Source organism: Balaenoptera ricei, chromosome 3, assembly GCF_028023285.1.
Source record: "Balaenoptera ricei isolate mBalRic1 chromosome 3, mBalRic1.hap2, whole genome shotgun sequence".
Lineage (NCBI taxonomy): Eukaryota > Metazoa > Chordata > Mammalia > Artiodactyla > Balaenopteridae > Balaenoptera > Balaenoptera ricei.
This window is the reverse complement of record NC_082641.1, coordinates 33,591,935-33,602,134: the sequence shown is the minus strand read 5'-3', so window position 1 is coordinate 33,602,134 and position 10,200 is coordinate 33,591,935. Positions and strand designations below refer to the sequence as shown.

Below are 10,200 nucleotides of genomic sequence, written 5' to 3'. Positions count from 1 at the left end.
TTGTAATTGCTCAATGGATTCTACCCATACGCAACCTGACTTATATTTCATTATGTCACATCAGATGTAATACAATGTTATTTTCTCAAAGATAGAAACATAATACGTGGCTAAAAAAACGTTATGCTTCCATCTCATTCTTGCCATTTTCTCCAATCCAGTAAAAAGGGTGTTGCGTGTGTGTGTGTTGCAGAGGTGGGGGGGTGTTATTTCAAAACATAAGTAAAATAGAAAGTATGCTTCTAATTTGTTGCATGAGCTTATCCCTGTATAAAACTATGGTTTAACCTCACATTGACTATGTGATGTAGCATGTCTTTGGTCATACTAAAATACTGTTTAATTGTACATTTTAAATGTATGAATTGTATGATATGTGAATTACATCTCAATAAAGCTCTTATAATAAAAAAAATGGCAGTGTATTGGAGCTGAAAAACATCTCAATAGACTAAGGATCATTGATGGAGGGAAAGTCTTACACAAGAGCTCTTCAATGCATAAAGATTAAGAAGAGGACATGAAAAGATCTATTCTTATACAGTCACACAGACAAAAAAAGGACATTACATTATCCTAGAATTCTAAAACTGTGTAACACTTCTTGAAATTAGAAAGAGGCAGTTGAAGGAAACATAAAGTTTATTTTTTTACTTTTTCCTTGTATTATCAACTTACATATTGGAGTAACTATGTATCAATTATTCTTTCATTGATAAATGAGTACCAAAGTACTCATTAAAAAGCCAGGAATAGTAATGATTCAAAAAATGTTGGCGTTTTAAGAGACATAAAGGCCCATTCAGTCACTATTTTACAGACTGTAAGAGGCCCAGAGAAGTAAAGATTCTTACAAAGAATTTATGAAGAAAGGCTGAGCAAGACTAGTCACCACGTCTCTTATCTAATGACAAGGTATCATACCCTAATGCCCTGGCTCCATGCCTGGTGAAGCTACTTGAACTTGGAACTATGGAAGGTAGGTAAAAGTTTACAGATTATGATTTCTTTGAAAGTAAAGACTGAAACAATTCAAAAGCAGGCACGTTGAGGGCTTATATAAAAAACAGAAAGGAAAACAAACTATAGAACCTTTCAACATATACTGTGGAATTCATATCAAAAGGAGGGAGTTTTCAATTGAGTCAGATATCAAAGATGTCCACTGAAACATGACGGCCCCACCAAGCGTCCCTGGCAGCGTTAGACAGACTCACATCTTGAATCATGAAGATTGAGTCAAAGAGACCAACCAGTTGGGTGGGGGGAGAGAAATACTGACTGATGAGATAGATTCATCACTGAGGTCCTCTGTGAAGAGCCTCAATCTTCATTCTTCAAATGGAAGGAATATGTCACATGGAACGCCCTCATAAAAAAAGACATATAGTGTATATCAGAACAACAGTGAATAATCAGTTAAAAAATGATTGTTCATGAACTCTGCTTTATTTGTGGTATATTACTAGATAATTCCAAACTCAATACCCAGGATCTTCACTGAAATTATAAATAACTTCTCATATTTAAAAAAGCACTTAAAACAACTTTAAAATAATTTATCTCACAACGTTAGAACATTGTATGAGTTGATTTCTATACAAAATAAATTAGAAAGCATTTTTTTTTTTCAGGATTCTCACATTAATGAAACAAACATAGAAAAACAGCCCTTTCCATACATCTGGAAAAGGTAAGATTCACACTATATCTAAGCTGTCAAAAGTTAGACTGTCTCAACATTTGCAGGGCCTGGGGCAAGAGTACAAATGAAGGTGACCATATGTCTGTGTACCATATGTCTGTATATTTAAAAGGTATAAATCAACCCACAAACTATTTAATAAAAGATGCCCCATCCTCCTACATTGATTAACACACATTCAAAACAATAAAATGAAAAATACGTATAAGGCTTCACTAAAAGTCAATGAAGTATCAAAGACAGTATATTAAATTATTTTGGCACATGTGTCATTCTGTTGATGTCCCAGTGATGTTTAGAAGAGTTCCAATCACTATGTATTGTTATAATTTAAAATTTCACATAATTTGTATTCTGTTGTCAGTAGCTATCTGAAGGATTAAAGATACCATGTGAATACACATAGAATATAAAATGTTGGAACATAGTTTCATTAGAAATGTAAACTACAGTGAAAGTAAAAGCAAATTATTGAATTATTTTTATATACTTATTAAAGATTTTTCTGAAACAATTAAAATTATCTATTAAAATTAACAGTAAAAGATATTTGTAGAATATCACATTTTAAATCAATAATTTAAAATTAGCTGTGTTTTTTGTTTAACTTTGAGAGTTGATTATGGGTATCCTGCTGTTTATAATTTTGCAAATTTTGCAAATAAGTGGCAGGAAAAAGTTAAACACATTACACTAAAGTGACCTAACCTCTTCAAATACAGTCCCACTAATATCTGTTGTAGCTCTTTACCTTAAATTCGACTAAATAAAACAAGTGTCATAAGATTGTTTTTACCCTAAAAATTTTGGTGGAAAAACCCAAAGCTTTATAATATATGTATATATGAAATGTATATTATATGTATATAAAAGAAAAGAAAACTAGCTTCTCTCACATTAAGATCTCTAGTTGGTAGTGACTTATCTAAGATCAGAGTTTAGAGTCATATCCCCAGATTTCTGGTTCAAATCTTTTTTAAACTTACCTCATAGGAAGTCCAAACAATTCCAATTAAGCTGTTTTATAGCCACTGAAAGTTTATAAACAACAATTCAAAAATTAGTGGATTGTGTTTATTTCCATATCAATTTCTAAATCTCAGTATCCCAGAAAATAACCAAAATTTAAATCATTTTTAAAATACCACAGATGTACTCATATCAAGAAATAAGTAAATATTTCTGGGTTTGAGGGACAAAAACAATATATAATTACTTATACCTCTAAATGCTTTCAAAAGAGCTGTCTTCCATATAACAAGTGTAATTGTGGTCTGGATGAGAAGTGAGAAAGAAGGAAAAGAGCTGCCTGGACACAAACTAGGAACACATTTGCACAATGCAGCCGCTCTGCACAGCCTCGTGGATCCATTTTCTAGGGAGCCGAATCTAACTCATCTTTGACTGTACATTGAACATGTCAAAAGTCTGCGATCCATAAGCTAATCTGTGTTCAGCAAGAACAAATCATTAGTTGTCTCAGCACCACTAATGAATGACACAAATGAAGCGATTCTCACCATAAGTAAGAGATTGGCTGTCTAGTTTTGCACTATCATGTCAAGGCAGAACGATTCTCGGGAATCTTGTTATGCCCGCCTGGAGTGCTGATAATGTTGAGAAATTCTGTCTTCCCCACACTGATCTCTTATTTCCTTTGTTCTTTTCCATTCTTCCTTAATGTGCCTTCCTCCCTATATTTGTCTGTCATTCCATCAGTTCTTTTATGTTCCTGAGTTTAGTTTGACAGCACATTTGCGTCACAGTGGTTGTAAGTGGTCGAGGACTCTGGGGAGCTCGCAGGCCAGCAGCCCTCTGGCTGCGTTCCCCAAATCTCCACTTCACTGTCGCCAGACTGCCACCCATTCTTGCCAATGCCTCTGGTCACAGGGCTCGTTAGTATGTGTGCACACATGCTTGCATGCGTAGTTGTTTCTGAATCACAGACTCGTCGTGAGTTCTGCATGATATCGATAACCACCCCAGTCTGCCCGCAGTTTCCCCAAAGCTGCATTCGCTCATCTCAAAAAGAGGCATTAAGACTATCCTGAGACTTTTACTACATGGACACATTAGGGAGGCAGTAAAATTATTTTATTTGAAATAACAATCAAAAGCCAACTTGGAGCAGAGCAAGAAGGGATTAGACCACCACATAACTAGCCTTACTGGAATTGATTCCAAGAATGTAAGAATCTTTTGGGAGGCCGTAAATTTTCTGGAACGAATATCAAAGGTGGATGTGGAGAAGGGTAGGCAAGTAAAGGCAGTCATGGGAAACTTAAACTTTCATCATCTTGATTATACTGTTTTCATGTATTAACTGTGCTTGGCAAGCAAAAAAGCAGTTAAAGGTCTAATAACCAAGTGTGAACTTTATGCACCTAAATCTCTTGCAGTAGTTCTAGACAATACAGTACTTGGCAATCAGCTTTGTAAATGGGTTTTAAATAAGTACTCATAATGATGAAACAGTATAGGGGAACACATTGTGGTAAGGAAAGCATGTTGTTGATGTCTAAGAATTCAGCCTGTTACCGTAATGCTAGCAGCACATTTTTGTCCACACTGACTGTGGCCCTGATCACGGGCTCTTTTCTGATGCCTGCTTTTATAGTTATCATCCAGTATGCCTTGCAGAAATGTGGAAACCTTGGGTATGTTTAAAAATTGATAAATTACTTCAGTTAAAACACAAACTCTGGGGCTTCCCTGGTGGCGCAGTGGTTGAGAATCTGCCTGCCAATGCAGGGGACACGGGTTCGAGCCCTGGTCTGGGAAGATCCCACATGCCGCGGAGCAACTAGGCCCGGGAGCCACAGTTACTGAGCCTGCGCGTCTGGAGCCCGTGCTCCGCAACAAGAGAGGCCGCGATAGTGAGAGGCCCGCGCACCGCGACGAAGAGTGGCTCCCGCTCGCCGCAACTAGAGAAAGCCCTCGCACAGAAACGAAGACCCAACACAGCCAAAAATAAATAAATAATTTTAAAAAAAGAATACTATTAGTTGTAACATTGCCATCACTGTCACACCTAGGTGTAACAGCTTTAAAAAAAAAAAACGTTTAAAAAAAAAAACACAAACTCAGAAATGTAGAATATAACCCCGATATATTCACGTGTGTTAACAATGAACAAGATAGACCACAGTCATTTTAATGATTTTAGCGACACATTATGAGCCCAAACATCACTCTTCCTTTTACCACACTCCCCTTAGTGGCCGTAAATCTTCTTTTATTTTATTTTATTTTATTTTTTTATTTTTTAATTTTTGGTTAATTGCCATATACATGCATTTTAATTCAACATAATTATTATATTATTCTGATTGGCATGTTTATTCAGAGAAAAAAACTACCTGTATCTTTTAAGATAATTGGATTTGTTCATAGTTTAATTAGTACTTATTGAACACTTAATTTTTCCATAGCACTGTATTAGGAGCTGCTGTGGAGCATGGCAAATGACACATTTTATGCTCTTAAGAGACTAATACCATGGGAAGGGAAAGGTATATTAATGTTAAAGTGAAAATAACTAAATGATTATTATCAGTCAGGTAAATAGTATAGGTAGTAATAGTAAGGGGAATTGAAATGTGGATGACTCAGTAGGCCAGCCAGGCTGAGAATTTAGATTGAAAGGTCACATGATGGTGATACTTAGGAGAGATGACTCTGGGACCAGATAGACCTGGGCTCAGAGTCCAATTCTATCCTTACTTAGTATGTCTCAGCCGGTCTTGTTAGCCATAAAATGGGGACAGTAGCAACCCCTAAATTTATAATGTTGCTGAGAGGATTAAGTGCAGGGACTTAATGCTAGCTTACAGGAACAATTTAATAGATGTTTTAGTAAAAGGAATAGTGAAAGAAAGCTAAGGTTATAAAGGAAGTGTGACATATTGTAGACAAAATAATGAGGCCATCTGACTATTACACAATTAGATACTGTATAAATGATGAGAGATGCCTCAATAAAGAATTTCTAAGCTTATAAGAAGAAAGGAAACTATCTAAAGGCAGAGACGAAAATGATAAAGAAAGAGGATGAGGAGAAGATGAAAGGGAAGAAGAAAGAAGAACAGAAAAGGAGAATGGGGACTTCCCTGGTGGTCCTGTTGTTAAGACTCCATGCTTCCAATGCAGGGGGCCTGGGTTTGATTCCTGGTTGGGGAACTAAAATCCCACATGCCACGCAGTGCAGCCAAAAAAAAAAAAAAAAGAAAAGGAAAATGAAGAGAAAGAGGTGCCATCCAAAGAAATGGCTTGTAGACAGATGAAAAGATTTTCAATGACACTGAGGGAGTCAAAAGAAAATATAATAAAAACTTTAGCATTTTAATGCAGAATATAAGTTAATCTAGAATCATGGCCCACAAACAACCAGCATCTAGAATTAGAATGTATAAGTAAGATTATTTTTCAGATATCAGATAAATGAAAAAATTAAACATAGCTATGAAAGGATATACTTTAAGAAAGAGGAAAGATTGTCCCAGAAGGAATAAGGAACATCTGAGATGCAAGAGGGATGGCAAGCAAAGAAACGGTTTAATATGCATGTAAATCTAATGCAATTGTACCTTTAGAATTTATACTGTTACTGCTACTATTAATTATTATTATTATTGTCATCATCATTATTAATTTGGGTTTTAGAAATGAAACTTAAGACTTTCAGTTTCAGCACTGACATGTAAAGAGCTTGGCAGTTATCAGTCCTGCCTTTACTATATGAAAAAGCTGAACAAACTGAAAATCAATGACTTCTCTTGGGTCCAACAGAGAGCTGAGGTTTTAGGGAAAACTAACACCCTGAAAACTAGGAAGAAAGGTAATCCAGATAATCATAGCAGAGATGATTAAAGTGTTAAAGTGAAACAAAAGCTGCTGGAGGCATAAACTAGTAGGAACTCTTCAATGGTAATTTTGATGAATCGCTGGAGGCTGACTATGGACTAACCTAAGAATAAGAAATCCCTAGGGGCTGCAATCTTAGGCAATCTCCTGCATTTTCACTGGTTTACCTCTAGTAACCTCACCAGATTCTCATGATGAAGATCCTAGAAAGATACCCTCCTGGGTCTGGCAGGATGAAGGGAAGAGTAATCATTGTGAAACATGTCTAGAGAATTCACCATTAAAAAAGGTTTACCCTCGGGACTTCCCTGGTGGTGCAGTGGTTAAGAATCTGCTTGCCAATGCAGGGGACACGGGTTCAAGCCCTGGTCTGGGAAGATCCCATATGCCGTGGAGCAACTAAGCCCATGTGTCACAACTACTGAGCCTGTGCTCTAGAGCCTGTGAGCCACAACTGCTGAGCCCATGTGCCACAATTACTGAAGCCTGTGCACCTAGAGCCCATGCTCCACAACAAGAGAAGCCACCGCAATGAGAAGCTCACGCGCCACAATGAAGAGTAGCCCCAGCTCGATGCAACTAGAGAAAGTCCATGCGCAGCAACAAAGACCCAAGGCAACAAAAATAAATAAATTTTAAAAAATTAAATTAAATTAAAAATTTAAAAAAAAAAAAGATTTACTTCTAGGGAAAAGATTTTGCCAGAGCTTTATCCCAGCTCAAGAAAGGACGTTTCTCCTGTTCTAGCCCTCTCTAGACTTCCTTTCTTATGTAAGGGGGTGAAAAGCTATATCACTTGAGAAATGCCTGTGAAAGTCATAGCCTAGACAGATGGACTAAAAGACTGAGATTTAATCATGAGATTATAGAACACTTCTTTCCCACACGTGACCACCACAGCAACAGGGCCTCAGGATGGTAACCATGGATTACAGCTGAAAAAACTGCAAGACACAGCCTTTCTTTGAGAAGAAGTGCTTAGGGAAACCCAAAGTCAAGAGGAGAGACACAAAGAAAGACAATAGAGGAACTTGAAGCCTTTGGCACTAACAACAATGGTAAGCATTAAACACATCCCAACTCTTAGCCAGATTAGTACATTTTCACACTACAGGTCTATTTACCACAGTTTCTATTACTGATCCAAATGTTCAGCTTTCAATAATATTAAAAGACACACCAAAAAGAAAAAAAATCTGAGTCTGAACAGACAAGGCAAGCACCAGAATCATATTCAGATATGACACAGTTATTGGAATTATCAGACTGAGAACTTAAAATAACATAACTAATATGTTAAGAATTCTAAAGGAAAAAAGTACACAACTTGCATGAACATATGGGTAATGCAAGCAGAAATATGGAAACACTAAGAAAGAATCAAAGGGAAATGATAAAAATAAAAACAATGGAACAGAAATGAAGAATGCCTTTGATCAGTGAACTGGACATGGCCAAGGAAAGAATCAGTTAGTTTGAAGACATATCAATAGAAACTTCCCAAACTGAAATTTAAAAAAAAAATGATTCCACTATAGTTTGTTCACAAGAAACCCACTTTAATTATAAAATTCAAGTAAGTTAAAGGAAAAGAAGAAGAAAACTATACCACACTAACACTAATCAAAAGACAGCTGGAGTAGCTATATTAATTTCAGATGGAGCAGAACTCAGAACAAGGAAAATTACCAGGGGTTAAAAAGGGACATGAAATAATGATAGGAGATCGAATCTCCAAGAAGACCTACAAATCCTAAATATGTATGCATCTAACAACAGAGCTTAAATACATGAGGTAAAAATTAATAGAGAACTGAAAACTGATAGAACTAAAAGGAGAAATAGACAAATCCACTATTATATTTGGAGATTTCAACATCCATCTTTTATTAACTGATAAATCAAGCAGGCACTAAATCAGTAAGCACAGAATTGACCCGAACAACTTGATGCAATTGACATTTATAAAATACTCCATCCAATAACAACAGAATATATATCCTTCTTAAGTTCACATGGAACATTCAATGAGAGACCAAATTCATGGCCATAAAATGCAGCTTAACAAATTTAAAAGACTAGAAATCATACGAAGTATGTTCTCAGACTTCAATGGATGAAATGAAATGTCAATAATGGAAAGATAGCCGGAGAAATCCACAAATATTTGGAAATTAAACAACACACTCCTAAATAACACATAGGGAAAATAAAAGCTCTTAAAATAATTTAAAAAATCTTTTGAACTACATAAAAATGAAAATGCAACATCAAAATTTGTGAGATGCAAAAAAAGTCGTGCTTAGAGGAAAGTTTATAATGTTACATACACATTATAAAGGAAGAAAGATCTAAAATAAATAACCTAAGTTTCCATCTTATGAAAGAAGAGACAGAGGATGAATATAAGTCTAAAGAAAGCAGAAGAAAATAGTAAAAATTAGAGCAAAAATCAATAAAATTGAAAACAGGAAGATAATAGAGAAACTTGACAAAATCAAAAGTTGATTCTGTTAAAAGATCAATAAAACTGAGAAATCTCTAGCCAGATTAAAGAGAAATGACAGGAGACACAAAGTATTAATATCAGAAATAAAAAATGGGCTACCACTACTGATCACAGGGACATTAAAAGGATAATAAGAGAACATTATGAACAAGTCTATGCTCACAAGTTTTATAAATTTCTAGATAAAATGAACTAATTCCTTGAAAGACACAATCCACCCAAAACTCATACAAGGAGAAACAGATAATCTGAATAGGCTTATATATACTAAAGAAATTGGATCAATAACTAATAACCCACCAAAGCTGAAAGAACCAGACCCAGATAGTTTCACTGCTGAATTCTACCACACATTTATGATGTGATGGATCTTATGCCAACTCTCTACAATCTCTTTCAGAAGACCGAAGCAGAGTAAACGCTTCCTAATTCATTCTATGAGAGCAGCATTACTTTTATACCAAAACAAGATAAAGGCATTACAAAAAAAGGAGACTATAGACCAATATCTTTCATGAAGATAGATGTGAAACCCTCAACAAAAACATTAGCAAGTTAAACCCAACAATGAATGAAAAGAATAGTATGTCTTACCAAGTGAGACTTATTCCAGGGATGCAAGGCTGGTTCAACATTCAAAAAAAAAGAAAGTCACATCAGTAGGCTAAAGAAGAAAAATTGTGTGATTGTATCAACTGATGCAGAAAAAGCAGTTGACAAAATCGAACACCTGTACATGATAAAATGTCTCAGAAAAATAGGAATAGAGGGAAACTTTCTCAACTTGATGAAGAACAACTATTAAAAAAAACCAAAAAAACTACAGCTATCATTATACTTAATGGTGAGAAGCTGGATGCTTTCTCCCTAACATCAGGATCAAGACACTTATGTCGTCTCTTACCACACCTGTTAAATGTTACGCTGGAAGTCATAGCTAGTGCAATAAAGCAGTAAAGTGAAATGAAATGTATACATATTGGAAGAAGGAACAAACTTGTCTTTGTTCACAGATGACATGATTGCCTATATAGAAAATTCCAAAGAATCTACAAAATATTTCCTGGAACTAATAAGCAAATATAAGATTCCACGATAAAAGTTTGATACACGAAAGTTATTT

At 35.5% G+C, this 10,200-nt stretch overlaps 1 protein-coding gene across 1 annotated transcript in view; it reads left to right on the top strand.

Moving 5' to 3' along the window:
* The first annotated feature begins 1,634 nt into the window (after positions 1-1,634).
* DAB2 (DAB adaptor protein 2) overlaps positions 1,635-10,200 on the top strand; it is a 335,672-nt gene continuing 327,106 nt past the window's right edge. Inside the window, exon 1 of the mRNA XM_059916290.1 lies at positions 1,635-1,693. The gene's annotated coding sequence lies outside the window, so the exon portion shown is untranslated. The remainder of the gene's footprint in view (positions 1,694-10,200) is intronic.